Source organism: Lepidochelys olivacea, assembly GCF_965140295.1.
Source record: "Lepidochelys olivacea isolate rLepOli2 genome assembly, chromosome: 10".
Lineage (NCBI taxonomy): Eukaryota > Metazoa > Chordata > Testudines > Cheloniidae > Lepidochelys > Lepidochelys olivacea.
The window spans coordinates 9,746,197-9,760,156 of NC_140420.1; the positions used below are offsets into that span (position 1 = coordinate 9,746,197).

General features: G+C 48.9%; 1 protein-coding gene across 9 annotated transcripts in view; it reads left to right on the top strand.

Annotated features, from left to right (window-relative positions):
- Positions 1–13,960, top strand: part of TNRC18 (trinucleotide repeat containing 18) — an 89,605-nt gene that overhangs the window by 15,788 nt on the left and 59,857 nt on the right. The gene's annotated exons all lie outside the window — the stretch shown is intronic.

The following is a 13,960-nucleotide window of genomic DNA, read 5'->3' on the forward strand; positions in this document are numbered from 1 at the left end:
AATAAATTTGTTAGTCTCTAAGGTGCCCCAAGTACTCCTTTTCTTTTTGCGGATACAGACTAACACAGCTGCTACTCTGAAACCCAACTTAAATATAAGACTCCCCACCCCACCGCCCCATTTAAAGTGCCTGAGAATCGCAGTTAACAGCAAATATGCTAAGGAGTCAAACTGGCAGCTCATTAGGAAGGGGATTTCTGATAATCGGGGAATCTTGGATATTGGGGGACCAGGACTCAGGAGACATTTGGGTTCTGTTCCCATCTCTGCCCTGACTGGCTGGATGACCTTAGCCAAGTCTCTTCCATAGAATAATAGAATATCAGGGTTGGGAGGGACCTCAGTCATCTAGTCCAACCCCCTGCTCAAAGCAGGACCAATCCCCAACTAAATCATCCCAGCCAGGGCTTTGTCAAGCCTGACCGTAAAAACCTCTAAGGAAGGAGAGGTTTTTAAGGTCTTTCTTTCCCCGTGCCTCCGTTTCCCCAAATGTAAAATTATGCTGATTTCCGTTGTAAAACGCTCTGAGATCTGCCGTTGAAAAGCCCAATATCAGAGCTAGATACTATTCCTCTGAAAGCTTAGACAGCGGGTTTAAAAATAAGCAGTTGAGAAAGCCACGTCTACTGTAACTTTGACTCATAGCTGCTCATGCCAGCTCTGTCTGGCTTCTCCTTTTTTGTTGTTCTTTTGGCATGATCCTTGGAGTCAAAACAAATCCAGATCCAGCTGCCACCTTCTAACCTAATTTTAATGATTGGGGTTGCATGTTTGTTGTTTTGGCTATGTACAATAATGGAGACCTAAAACCTGCTAGGGGGAGGAAGGGATGGCACCTTCTGGTGCCAGTTGTTGTTGGTATGTTTTGTTGCAGCCCCAGTAAGCAGGCTAGTTTGCATAGTGAAAGTTCCTTGCCCGCGGGAGGACAGGAAACCTCAATGGAGAAGATGCAGAAAAGTATCTCCCATCCTGGGCCATGCTGGCTATTTTCACTGTTGTGGGTTTAGATGCTATCTATATACTCCGAGCCGGTGAGCTAGGTGACTCGCAGAGGGGTCTGAAGACACAGTCCTTTCCACTAAGAGCTTAGGTCAAAGGAACTGTTGGACCCTGCACCTCTGTGGGTGTGTCCTCAGTGCAGAGGGAACTCTGCTGATTGAAGCTCGGGCTGGCCTAGACCGGGTCTGAACAACCACATTGCAAAGCTCTGTTTGCTCCCACTCAGCTGCGTCTACACTGGTGCTGTACACGCTCCGGTGTGTCCCATGGAGGCATATCCCATGGTTCCTATCTCTGCAGTAAGCTGAGCCATTCTCCGATTCTTTCTCGATGAATTGTGGGAGAACTTGTCTGTTCTTCTGGTGATGGGACGGCGGGAAATTGTGGGAAGGAACTGAAGATCATCGCTTGAGTGGCGTAGCCCAGTGGCTCTCAACCTTTCCAGACTACTGTACCCCTTTTCAGGAGTCTGATTTGTCTTGCATACCTCCAATTTTCACCTCATTTAAAAACTACTTGCTTACAAAATCAGACCTAAAAATACAAAAAGTGTCACAGCCCAGCATTACTGAAAAATTGCTCACTTTCTCATTTTTTACCATATAATAAAATACATCAGTTGGAATATCCATATTGTACTTACATTTCAGTGTATAGTATATAGAGCAGTACAAGCAAGTCATTGTCTGTATGAAATTTAGTTTGTACTGACTTCGCTAGTGCTTTTTTTGTAGCTTGTTGTAAAACTCGGCAAATATCTAGATGAGTTGATGGAGCCCCCGGGGTACATGTACTGCTGGTTGAGAACCACTGGCGTAGCCTGTGTCCGCATTGCAAAGTGGATGGGTTTCCAGCCCAAGCGTAAGCAGCTCTTGGACTCTAGCCTGTGCCCCAGCATGGGCCAGCTGGCCTGGGTGTAAAGCCCCACCACATATGAGGGAGAGGATTTTGTGTGCGGATGGGAGTGGGGTAGGAGCAATGCCCAAGTTGACTCTTCAGTGAAAACAAGCCTCTCAAATGCAGCATCACCTGAGTACATCAAGTTTGCAGGATCAGGGCCCGAGTAGACCATGACAGATGAAAGGTTGACGGATGGAACAAAGAGCAGAGTGATACGATTACTTGGGAATATATTACAAAGCAAGAAAAGGGGAGAGCTCTCCCATAATTCACTGCAGATATGGCCTTGTTCAAAGAACTGCAGCAGAAAGGGAAGAGAGGGCAGATGGTATTTACCTTTCCAAGCTCAGCTGCCTCCTCCGTTTTCCTTTCAAGCACCCTGTTGTGAGTACTCAGGGTTGGCTAGTGCCCATCAGGCAGGAGTATTTAATTTCTCAATGGGAGGGGAGGAAGATAATGCTGCATAGTTTAATTTAACCTGCTGGTGACCTGGTCTTAAGTCATCATGTCTGAAAATAGCCTGTGTTCCCCTCAGGGCATGGCTAATGACTCTGGGAAGGCTGGATTCAGTCTCTGAAGGCTGATTTAATTTGCTCTCTGAAGGCTGTTGCTGCCAGAAACTTGGCACAGGTGATCTTGGGACCAACACCTGTGCCACCCCATAATAAACACACCCCAAATGTGTGTAGCCTTTGCTGAGAAAAGGTGGCTAAGGTGGTGCTCCCTTTTTAATGAAAGGGACGTTATCACATAGTTTGGGCGCAGGGGTAGCCTACTTCAGCTGCACATTAAGTGGGTGGACAGGGCTCTGAACAATCAAATGAATTCGGTGCCATGGGCTTTTTTTCCGGTCTCTTTGCAATTTTGATTAAAAAAAAAAAATCGTGGAACTAACGTGCCATTTGTTGATCACCCTGTTCACCCTGCTGGTGGTGCTCTAGCCCTTCCTAGCAATGCGGACACAGGCTAGCCCTGGTGTCTAGCTGGTCCATTCAGGTTGAAAGCTCATCGGGGCAGGAGCTATGTGTTTGAACAGCGCTGGTCCTTAGGCACTACTATAATAAACGTGACTGGTGATTATTGATTAGCATGAATGATTATTCTAATACATGTTAGGCCGAATCACCCACTGCCACCAAGCCACGCTGGAGTAGATGGCATGGCAAAGGCTGGGGACAAATGAATTCACATGTATAGCTGTTCTTGGCCTGGAAAATGAATTGTTCTAGAAAATATGTTAACTAGTGTGAGGTCAACTAGCACTTGGCCCTTAGTGTGGACAGAAGCTGGCCCTGGTTAACCCACAGGCCCTTGCTGTGGTTCATATCCATATCTGTTAACTTGTTTCTTACAAGATGCATTTTCCCATTGTCGGCCAGATTGCCCCCCCGGTCCCACTCCCTCCTCCAATCAGCAAAGCTATTCCGAAGCAGCTGCGTTAGCCTTGATGCTGCAGAGGGCACTGCTCTGCTGGGAAAATGGTAGGTGAACCTGCATGACAACAGATTCCTGGGGCTGCCCCCCAAACCTGACTCTGGGGGTATGCAGTGAACCTCCCAGGGCTTGGGCACCTAGAAGCTGTGACTCTTCCTCAAACCTGTTGTCAACTGCAAGCATGGATTCCACTACCTTTGGGCCCTCTGAGGGTGTAGAGAAAGGGCAGGCTTTACCTTTGGGTGAGCAGGAAATAACAGGCAGGTTTTAAAAAAATGTTAATTTTTTGGTGATGCTGCAGACATATAGATAGTGGTGTCAGCATAAGTAGGAGATCTCTACCTGTCTAGATACTTGTATGGTAGCATGGTCTAATGGGTAGAGCATTGGGGGAGACTCAGGAGACCAGGGTTCTGTTCCCAGCTGAGCCTGCTGAGTGACCTCAGGCAAGTCACCTCCCTGCTCTGTGCCTCAGTTTCCCCATCTGTAACATAGGGATAGTGACACTGGCTTTCTTTGTAAACCATTGTGAAATCTGCTGACAAAAAGCATTGTACCAAGCTAGGAATTAAAGGTTCTTGAGGCAGGGACTAGCTTTTTGTTCTGTGTCTGTACAGTGCCAAGCACAGTGGGGTCCTGGTCTGTGACTAGGGCTTCTAGGCTCTATGTAATACAAATAATAATAATAATCCCCTTTTAAGATGTACTCTCTGAGGCACATGGCCAGTATCTTTAAAGGGGATCTGCTGAAGAATCATCTCAAAAGGTAAATCCCATGCACAGCTGTTTGGTTTACTTTCATGTCCACTCACCATCAGGGTCTGCTTAGTTCTGAAAATAGGGTTTGTTGGCCAATTGTTACTGCAGCCTCAGCAGAGGGAAGAAGGCACCAGAGGATAAAAACAATAGATCACAGAAATTCAGATTAGAGAGATGGAAAAGATCAGTTAGGTCCTCTCTGCCTAAATCTTCCTGCTAGTGCAGGATTCTCATTGAATATATTGTTCTGGTAGGTGTCAATAGGTGGTACTGTTACACATGGTTTTCTAAGGTGTCTTTTTTTCTGTGTCTGAGCAAAAATATGTTCAGTCTTGGGAAGACATGGTTATGGTGTTACATTTTGTTATGCAAAGTGCTGTGTAAATGCAGTGGCCCATGGCATGGGAGCAGTGAGACCAGCAGAAGAGCTTTGCTCTTTGCCTTTAGCTCTGATTAGAGTCAATTCTTGAGGCTGATTTGCTCTCTGAGAATTTGGGCATTGGTGCTAGGCTGAAATTCCTGGGAGAAGAGATTGCCCTGCATGCTGTTTGACCTCCTCTGTTCCAGGACTGGTGTATTTTTGTGTGTATATACAAATAAAACAAGTTACACTTAAAATATAATCAGGCTCCACTTCCTTGATTTCTTATCCAGTTGGGAAGCCAACCTGCAAGGCCTTGCACATATGCTACGGCTTGGCAGAAAGGTGACACTAGTGTCAGGAATTGGAACAACAATATTCCGACTAAAATGTGAATTGCCTTAATTTTATCCCATTAGGTCTAGGACCATTCTCAAAATTCTCTTCTCCCTTGGAAGGTTTCTGTTCTCCAGATACTTGCAGAGAGTTGTCACTAATATCTATTCCATGTGTCCTTAAATGAATCTTTAAAAATTCCATCCCTCACTATGCACTTGGCTAGAAAGATGTTCAGCAAAGAACATTCAGCACATAAAGGCTTTCCCTTCCAGGCCCCAACAGTCCCATCAAATCTTTGAGAATCATGGCATGTATGAAAGAAAAGGAATGCATTTGAACAACGATTAGCTGGTTCAGTGTTCCAGCAGCGTTCCCTGGGGTCAGTGACATCTGGTGTAGTGGTTGTGACTTTAATTTATTTTTTATTGTCTGCGCTAGATGCATCTCTTAGCACATGGAACCTTTGGCGCTAAGGAGGGAATAAATGTTATTTGATGTATGGCGTTTTGCATTTGAAGTCCTATTTAAGGACGGATCTAATATAAAAAAAATCTTGCTTGCTGTTGGTGTGTGTCCTTGCGCACCCCTCTGTGGTTTTTCAGAGCAAGGCTGAGGCGGGCTGGACCTAAATTCCAGGCAAGGCCCCTTGATTCTGCATCACTCTGGTGGAAATTCTGGGGCAGTTAGGATTAATTTAAAATAGAAGTTCTTGTTGAATTAAATAGGAGATTGAAGAATGCAGTCAGCTCAGTAGCCCCCCAGGCTATTTAAACTGAACTGTGAAGTTGCCAGGGGAGAAGCTGGAAGTTTGAGCTCTGAGATGGGAGACCATTGGGCACTTGGGAAAGTTTTGTAGATGAATTGGGATTGTGAGCTAAATGCTTTTAGGGCCTGTCTACACCTGGAGTTATTCCAGAATAAGAGCATCAACACATGTAGTTAATCAGGAATAGTTTATCTGCTTTAAGTTCATACCCTACTTTGTATGGGATTAAATTGCATGAATAGACAAGTCCTAACTAGGTGATTTTGCTAAAATGATCAGCAGTGAGATAGTCACTTGTTGACAATGACATTGTCATCTTTATATTTTATAATTAACACCCAGCTGAAATGAATGTGGGTGGTTCACACCTCTTTGAGCTATTGTGTCAGGCTGTTTGCACACTCAGCGCAGTATACGATTCCGCCACTAGATGCCTCCATGCTGCATAGAGTTCCAGGCAGTGTGGTCCCTGGTAAACAAAGGAGACAGAGTTGAAGCTCAACGTTGTTTGTGTCTGTGGTTTGTCTTTTTAAGGAGGACCCTGACACTCAGGAGACCTCACTTAACCATGTTTCACATATTCAAGGTTTTTTTCAAAACCATAAGGACTAGCCACTCTTCCTTTCCCCCGTCCTCCCTCCAAAAAAAAAAAAAAAAAAAAAAAAAGACAAAAAGCTGAGATTCTGGAGCCAAGGGGTGAATTTTTAAAGTAAACCCTCTGATCCCGGGACTTTGGAATAAGATTTCTACTGCAGTCATCCACAGCAGGCTTTGCTTAGAGGGTCCTGGCTGGCAAACTGGCTTTGTTGGGGTTTTTAGTCTAGCAAAGCTGCAGGGATGAGGAGAAACAGTTCAAGCCGCTGATTGTTTGCCATAGGGAAAGGGAGTGTTTTTGAAGGAGGAGTCACTTTACAATCACTGGGCTCTGTCGGTTGGCATAAGTCTTGTGCCTCTGTCAGCAATGGGCATTAATCAGTGGCCTGGTTCTCTCTCCCTCCTCTGCTGCTCCTGAAGTGCCTCCATGGGATTGGCTGTTAGCTGCTAAGGATGATGCCATTGTTGGCTTCATGAGCATCATAGGCAAAAGGAATCTGATCAATCAAAGCAACAAAGCATCCTTCAGATGCTGGCTTTGTCAGCCACTTTGTGGTTTGGAAAGAGAGTTGGGGGATAGCAGCCGGGAAATTCTGTCATACTAAACTGAAGCCTTTGCTGCTTATTTCACGGCTCCCAAAAGGGGGGCAGGGTGCCCCTCAGCAATGCAGATTTCTAGCCTTAGAATTATGCCCAAATTCCTCTTTTTGGGCCAAAGAGAGGCTAGGGAATTGGCTCACAGCTGGTGTGAGATACTAGCAGCTCCCACTGTGTGTGGAGTAAACTGGGAAACTGAGGCAGGAAGGCTAGGTCGGGGGATGAGCCTTGGGACATTAGTTAAAACTCTTGCTTCCCTACAGAAAGGCAGGAGCAGGATACAAGTCAGACTGAGAGTGTTGTAAATCCGGAGCGGCTCAGGGAAAGCCATCCAATACCAAACAGATTTCTTGGCAATGCAGGTAAATGGGCCACTGAGCAAGAAGAGGCAGCTGAGTGTTTCTAGCTTGCAAGGTCTCAGTGCAGATGCAGGCACTGACAGACACACACTGAGCCTGCCCCAGTCCTCTCTTTCCTTGACCTGTGTCCAAACGGCTGGCTGCGGGCAGAATGGAGAACTAAAGAATGGGGAAGTGGTGGTGAGTTGGAAGGTACAAAAGCCCTCCACAGATTGCAGGGAGGCTGGTTCAGCTGTTTTTAATTTCCTGTTGCTCAATGAGGCCTTCACCAAGGCCATGGAATGTGAGGTCCCAGTTCCATCCTGCCTGAGAAGCACATGTTGATGCCTGGCTTGGCTGCTTTCTCTTCTCCTCCCTCTCCTCGTTTGCTCCTGTCCTCACGTTCCCCCCAAGGACCCTTTTCTTGGCCCAGGCCTCACAGCTGGCTTCTTGCTTGTTAGTTTCCCTTCTTTATGCTAATCAACTCTTTCCTTTTAGGGGAGCAATAGTCTGCTGGGGAAAGCTCAGGCCTTGGAAGAGCTGGGTTGTAGTCCCAATTCTGCCATGGGCTTCCCTATGGGACCTTGGGCAAGGCCTGACTTCTTCAGCTAGGGTGCTCCGCACTTGTGAAAATCAGACTCTTAACCGCTTGTGTTCTGTTTCTGCATCTGTAAAATGGGACTATCACTCCAAGAAACTGGCTAATACGCATGTGGGGAACTGAACCCAGGTCTTGGGCTAGCACTCCTACCCACCTGATCATTCTTCCTCTCCTCCTCCTCAGTGTCGCTGGGTGTGTCTTGCTTCCCCTCCCTCCCGGGAACCAGCAAAATATCACGGGAGTCTCATTAGCTGTGTCAGTTGTGGGGCGAGAAGGCTGGAACTTTTATGTCACAAAACTCTGATTTTGTTGTCCATGGAATCCCCCTCTGCCTTTCCCTAGACTGGGCGTCCGAGGCTCAGGGATATCTGCGGTGGGTCACGGAGTGAGAGTGTTGTACGAAGTCACTGCATAGCATTCAGCAAGGGATAACTGATGCAGAAGTCACTTGCAGAGCATGCTGGGTAACAAAGCCACCTCTCTACCCATTGACTAAGGGACTTGCTCTTTCCATACCAGAGCAGGTGAAAACAATAGTCAGTACTGAGCAAGATGAATTTTTTTAATGGTCTGGGTCCAGACTCCCTAGTGTATTTGAGGCAGGAGTCCATGCAGGGCTGTTAACTTGCACCAGCTCGTCAGGTGGGGATTTGGCGGCAAAGGGACTTGAAGCACCAAAGACTAAGAATGTGAGACCGCCTGCTCAGCCACGCAGTTCGTTTATGTCAGGAAGATCTCGGCAGTTTCCAGAGCCCCCGGAAGATGAAACATTGAGTTAAATTGGTCTCCTGGCTACCTGTCAAGGGGCTGTGATTGAAACTTTCGCTATGCTCCAGGGGATATGCAGGATCAATGCCACAAATTGGCTCTTTGAAGCCATCATTAGCCATGGGACATGGGCTGATAATAAGGCAGTGTCGGATGACTTTAGGGGGGACTTTGGCATGCAAAGGTTGGTGAACTTGGGGTGCTTCTAAGGAAGGTCTATGGCAGGAGCTATTAGAATAGCTATATGGAGGTAGACTGGTACCAAAGTGCAAAGGATACAGGAGCAGTCACTAGCAATGAGCTGATGAGACAGGGTTTAGTTCAGCCTTGAATGTGCTGGCACCCGTGTATCACTCGTTGCCTTGTATATGGCACTGAGTCAAACAGCCTCGGCACCTAAAGTATAACTAGAACTGACCCGAGAGACAAAGGAGGAGGTGGCAAAGATTTACACTGTCCTGCAATCTGTCTCTCAGCTGTTTGCAGCCATTACGGTGGGTGGGCGTGTGAAGTAGCTGCTGTTTTGAGCTCTGCAGTGCTGCTGGCTTGCATACACTGGCTTGTGTATCCCAGAGCAGATACAGGGAAGGGGAGATGGTTTCTATTAGGTAATCTGCCTGAAGAATCTGCTTTTCTATAAAATGCCAGGTTTCAGAATAGCAGCCGTGTTAGTCTGTATTCGCAAAAAGAACAGGAGGACTTGTGGCACCTTAGAGACTAACCAATTTATTAGAGCATAAGCTTTCAGTGGAATTTCCACTATATTTTCCACTGAATGCATCCGATGAAGTGAGCTGTAGCTCACGAAAGCTTATGCTCAGATAAATTTGTTAGTCTCTGAGGTGCCACAAGTCCTCCTTTTCTTTTCTGTAAAGTGATCTATGGACATGCTAATTGCTCAGCTGCCCATTTCTGGAGTGTCTCTCGCTGGGGCTCTTGCTCTCTCTGCAATTTTTTTTGTGGGTTCCGTTATTGGCCTGTACGTGCTCTTCTGCTGGGCCTGCCAGTTGGGAGGCTGGATTTCAGGCTATGAGTGTAACGTGTTTTTGTCCCATGTGGAGCCTGCCAGGGTCAGAAATAAGCTTGCTGCTTCCTTTCTGCTTCCAGCCCAACCCTACTCGCCTGGCTCATCCTGAGGACGGAAACAGACTGGTGGGTTAACCCAAGTGCTTGGGAGGAAAAGGGCACATTGGGGTGGGTGTGACACTTCAGAGATGGGTGTCAGATGGGTGGCTGGCAGCCAGTGAAGTAACAATAAGCTTCCATACTATCATCCAAGGAATCCATTTGCGCTGATTAGGCCTCAACTGGAGAACTGTGTCCAGTTCTGGGCTCCATGTTTCAGGGAAGATGGGGACAAATTGGAGAAAGTCGAGAGAAGAGCAACAAAAATGATTAAAGGTCTAGAAAACATGACCTGTGAGGCAAGATTGAAAAAACTGGGTTTGTTTAGTCTAGAGAAGAGAAGACTGAGGGGGGACATGATAACAGTTTTCAAGTACATAAAAGGTTGTTACAAGGAGGAGGGAGAAAAATAGTTCTTATTAAAGTCTGAGGATCAAATAAGAAGCAACGGCCTTAAATTGCAGCAAGGGCAGTTTAGGTTGGACATTAAGAAAAACTTCCTATCTGTCAGGGTGGTTAAGCACTGGAATAAATTGCCTAGGGAGGTTGTGGAATCTCCATCATTGGAAGCTTTTTAAGGACAGGTTAGACAGACACCTGTCAGGAGAGGTTTAGTTATCAGTTAGTCCTGTCTCAAGTGCAGGGGACTGGACTAGATGACCTATTGAAGTCCCTTCCAGTTCTACACTTCTGTGAGTTCAGAGCATTACCAACACTGATGGATTCATACTCTAAGGGAAGTGTTATTACGACCAAAGCACTTGCCTAAGAGAACACAACGGCAGAGCCAGGACTAGAACCCAGGTCTCTTGACTCCCAGGTCTCTTCTTTAGCCACAACACCTTCCTCCTAAGCAGCTGTTGGCTATGGGTAGGTAGATTCAGTTCTAGTCTCTAGGTTTGGGTCTCCAGGAGAAATGACCAGGAAGGGTTCTTTCTATTCCACGTTTTTCCCTGGATCTTTGAAGGAGATTGGGGTCCAGCCAACATGCTGTGTCTGTTTGCTTCCTAAAGGGGCTCAATTTGGAAATGCAGGCTAAGTCTGGGATTTCCAAAGGAGCGTAAGGGAATTAGGCACCCAACTGCTTTAGGCTCCTTTGGCAATCTCAGCCTAGATCTCTCTCTCTCTCTTTCTTTCTCTTTAATTGGTTTCAGTTTAGACCAAGTCAGATTTGTGTGTCTGGGAGCAGGGGGGGTATAAAATGAAAGCCTGGGGGCAGGGTTCCCTCTAATTTTTCCCACGCACGCATGTGCGGAATAAATTTTGTGATGTGCACCAATATGGAGGTGATGTGTGACACATTGCCTCCAGTTTGGTGCACATCACAAAATTCACGTGGAGGGGGTGAGGTGGAGGGGTTTGGAGTGTGGACGGGACTCAGGGCTGGGGCAGAGGGTTGGGGTGTGAGGGCTCCGGCTAGGGGTACGGGCTCTGGGGTGGAGCTGGGGATAAGGGGTTTGGGGTGCAGGCTGCTCCAGAGCAATGGTGTGGGGAGAGGGCTCCCCCCCCCCAGCTCTCTCTCCCTACAGCAGCACCTGGGCTGGGGTGGGAAAGGCACCTCTCCCCCAACCGCAGCAGGTCTGGGGCTGGGATGGGCTGGGGCCCAGAGGGGAGAGGCACCTCTCTCCTGGCCGTGGTAGGTCCGGGGCTGGGATGGGCTGGGGCTCGCGGGGAGAGGCATCTCTCTCCTGGCTGTGGCAGGTCTGGGGCTGGTGGGAAGAGGCACCTCTCCTGCAGCTGCGGAAGGTCCTGGGCTGCAGGAGAGGCATCTCTCCTTGCAGCAGCCTTGAGCGCTTGCGTGGTGTTTAATAGGCTGTTGCAGCTTAGAGGGAACTCCACCTGCAGGCTGCCATTCTCTAGACCTTTGGCTGAAACCCCTGCTTGTCCCTAGAAGATGCTTGTCGCATCCCTACAGTTCTCCTATCTGGTGGTACAACTTGCAGTCTCTGCCCTGGAGGGGGTAGCAGAGCCAGGGGCGTTGTGGGTCTGGATCGAAGTATGCCCACATTCCCTTTGCACAGCCGCAGCTGCTGCCGTGTGTGGCTCTCTCTGGGCCTCCCTTCCTTATAGGCACTAGACTCTCCGTAAAAATACTGAACGTGTGCGAGCTACTTTGCCAGGGGGCCCGAAGCGGGGAGGCATTTCATCGAGGAGCATGTTCCAAGTTGGGAAGGGAGGGGTTTATACTAGAGTGTATAAGGAATGCTCTATCCTTATCACCGCCTGGCCCAAGAGCTGCGGGCTCTGCACTCTGCATGCACGGGCAGGGGGTATGAATTATGGATGTGTATTTGCTGATAGATTAGTGCTATATTTTCTGCAGTTTGGCGGAGCCTCAGATTGTCTTTTGCTGCAGCTCTGAATGCTGGCTAACTACAGGGCTGTATATTTCCCTGTTCATGTCTCCATGCTCTCAGGACACGCTCTGGCATCTGCTCCCCCATTATCCATCCCAGGCTTTTATCACTGTGAGAGACGATGGAGGTGGAAATGTCAAACAGCCCCCCTGAGCTGGGTCGGTTGGCTCCAGGTGGCCTGAGCTGTCCTTTTGCACTGTACATGGAAACCACCATTTTCTGTGAGAGAAAATCTGGAGTCTGCAAACCTGGAGAAGAACAGCTCTCTGGAAATGTTGAGGTGGCAGACTGGAATGAGGGTCTGCTAATGCCGGATCCCCATGCAGTGCTCCCGCATGTTGATCCTAGAGTCCTCTGTGATCCCCTTTGATGCAGAATCTTTCGACACGTAACGGCAGGAAGTTTGTAGAAGGTGGATGGATCCTTTTCTATTAGCTCATAACAAGAGATGGGTCTGAACGCAACTTTCAGGTATCTGAACCCTCCCCATCTCCCCAAACCATGGGGTGTTGGGAGCTGGATCCAAATTGTGCTAAGTGTGAGTCCCAGTAGCCTTGATGGTTCGGGGGATAAGAGACACCTGCCTGGTCCCTTGCTAAGTCCGAGCGTGAGACCGGAAATGCAAGTGGTGCAGGACACTAGGTTGGCAGGTGACTGCAGGTAATGAGTTCTAGAGCCCAGCACCACTCCTGGCTCATTGTCCAGGTGGTGGTGCAGGCATGAGACAACCCCTGGCCTTTAGTACACCTTGCGGCCCGGACTCCGAGGCTGCGTATTTAGTGCACTTGGGATTCCTCTCTCTTTCTTCCTCGGCTGGGAAATGGAGCTTTTTAATGTTTAACTGGTTGTCCAGCCAAGTGAGCTGTTTGTGTCACCATCTCACATCCCAGTTGCTGTTTACAGCGATCCAGGGGAGAGGGCACGGGCACATCTGCTCCTTGCAGGACCTTGGCTTGGGCCTGCGCCACTTCTCTCTCTGATCTCCCCACTTCCTGCCAACACGTCCATCCATCAGAAGAGCTGCTCAAGAGGCCAGCACAGCATCGGCCGTTAGCACTATTTCATAAGAGGCAGAAACCCCATAACTGGCCAACCGGCGGCATCTGTGCACATGTGTGGAGTGGGGGGAAAGTTACTTAATCTCCTGCACAGCCTCGGAGGCCACCGAGCTTCCGGCGAAGAGTCTGTGGCTTCTGAGGGGAAGGGATCGCTGCAGCACATGGTGGTGTCTCCCCACACCCTCTCTGTGCATGAGCTGTTCCATCTGTGGGTTCCCTGTGCTGGCTCTGTGGCTGGCTCTGTCCCCGCTGCCCCGTCGAGACCAGGGATATCTAGGCTAGCCTGCTGCCTCCCAGCTGGTTCCAGGAGCCCCGTCCTGCGCCAGATCTCATGGGCCGTGGGTCGTGCGTCCTGAGTCCTGCTTTTGCCTGGCATGGCCTTGTAACGGTTGTGGTTTGGGTCACGAGCAAGGAGCCTGCATGGAACGGAGCGCGGGGCCAACAGGCTTGATTGCCTTGAGTGGTGGGGATGAGTGACCCTCAGTGATGCCCGGTTTCTCTCACATCTGCCTCTAGGTTTATCTCCGGGTAGGTGCCTTTTTTTTTTTAAAGGTCTTGTTCAGTCTTTCTGCCATCTACCAGCTTTTCCTATCGCGGGGAGCTGGCTGACAATGCTCCGATAGCCGGCCCTTACGAGCCAGGGCGGCAGTCCTTGTCTGCTTGGGGGGGAGCTGTGCAGCGGCGGGTGTGCGATTCCTGGAAGGTGCTGGGCTCCAGCGGCGCACAGTTCCGCTGATACGGGCGCATGCCAGCAGCGTGTGGTGCATTGTCTGGCTTGGGCACTGGAGCCGCCCGCCTGGGGAGGCTCTGGCCTCTTCTAAGCACAGGGAGAGCTTGCAAGTGTTTTCTTTTCCTCTGCTATCATTTCACTTAGCCCCTATGCTGAATGGTCCAGGGATGGGTCTGCATTTGCTGGCGGAAATAGCCTGCAGGACAAAACTCAGAGGCTGCTCCGCTCTCAGCG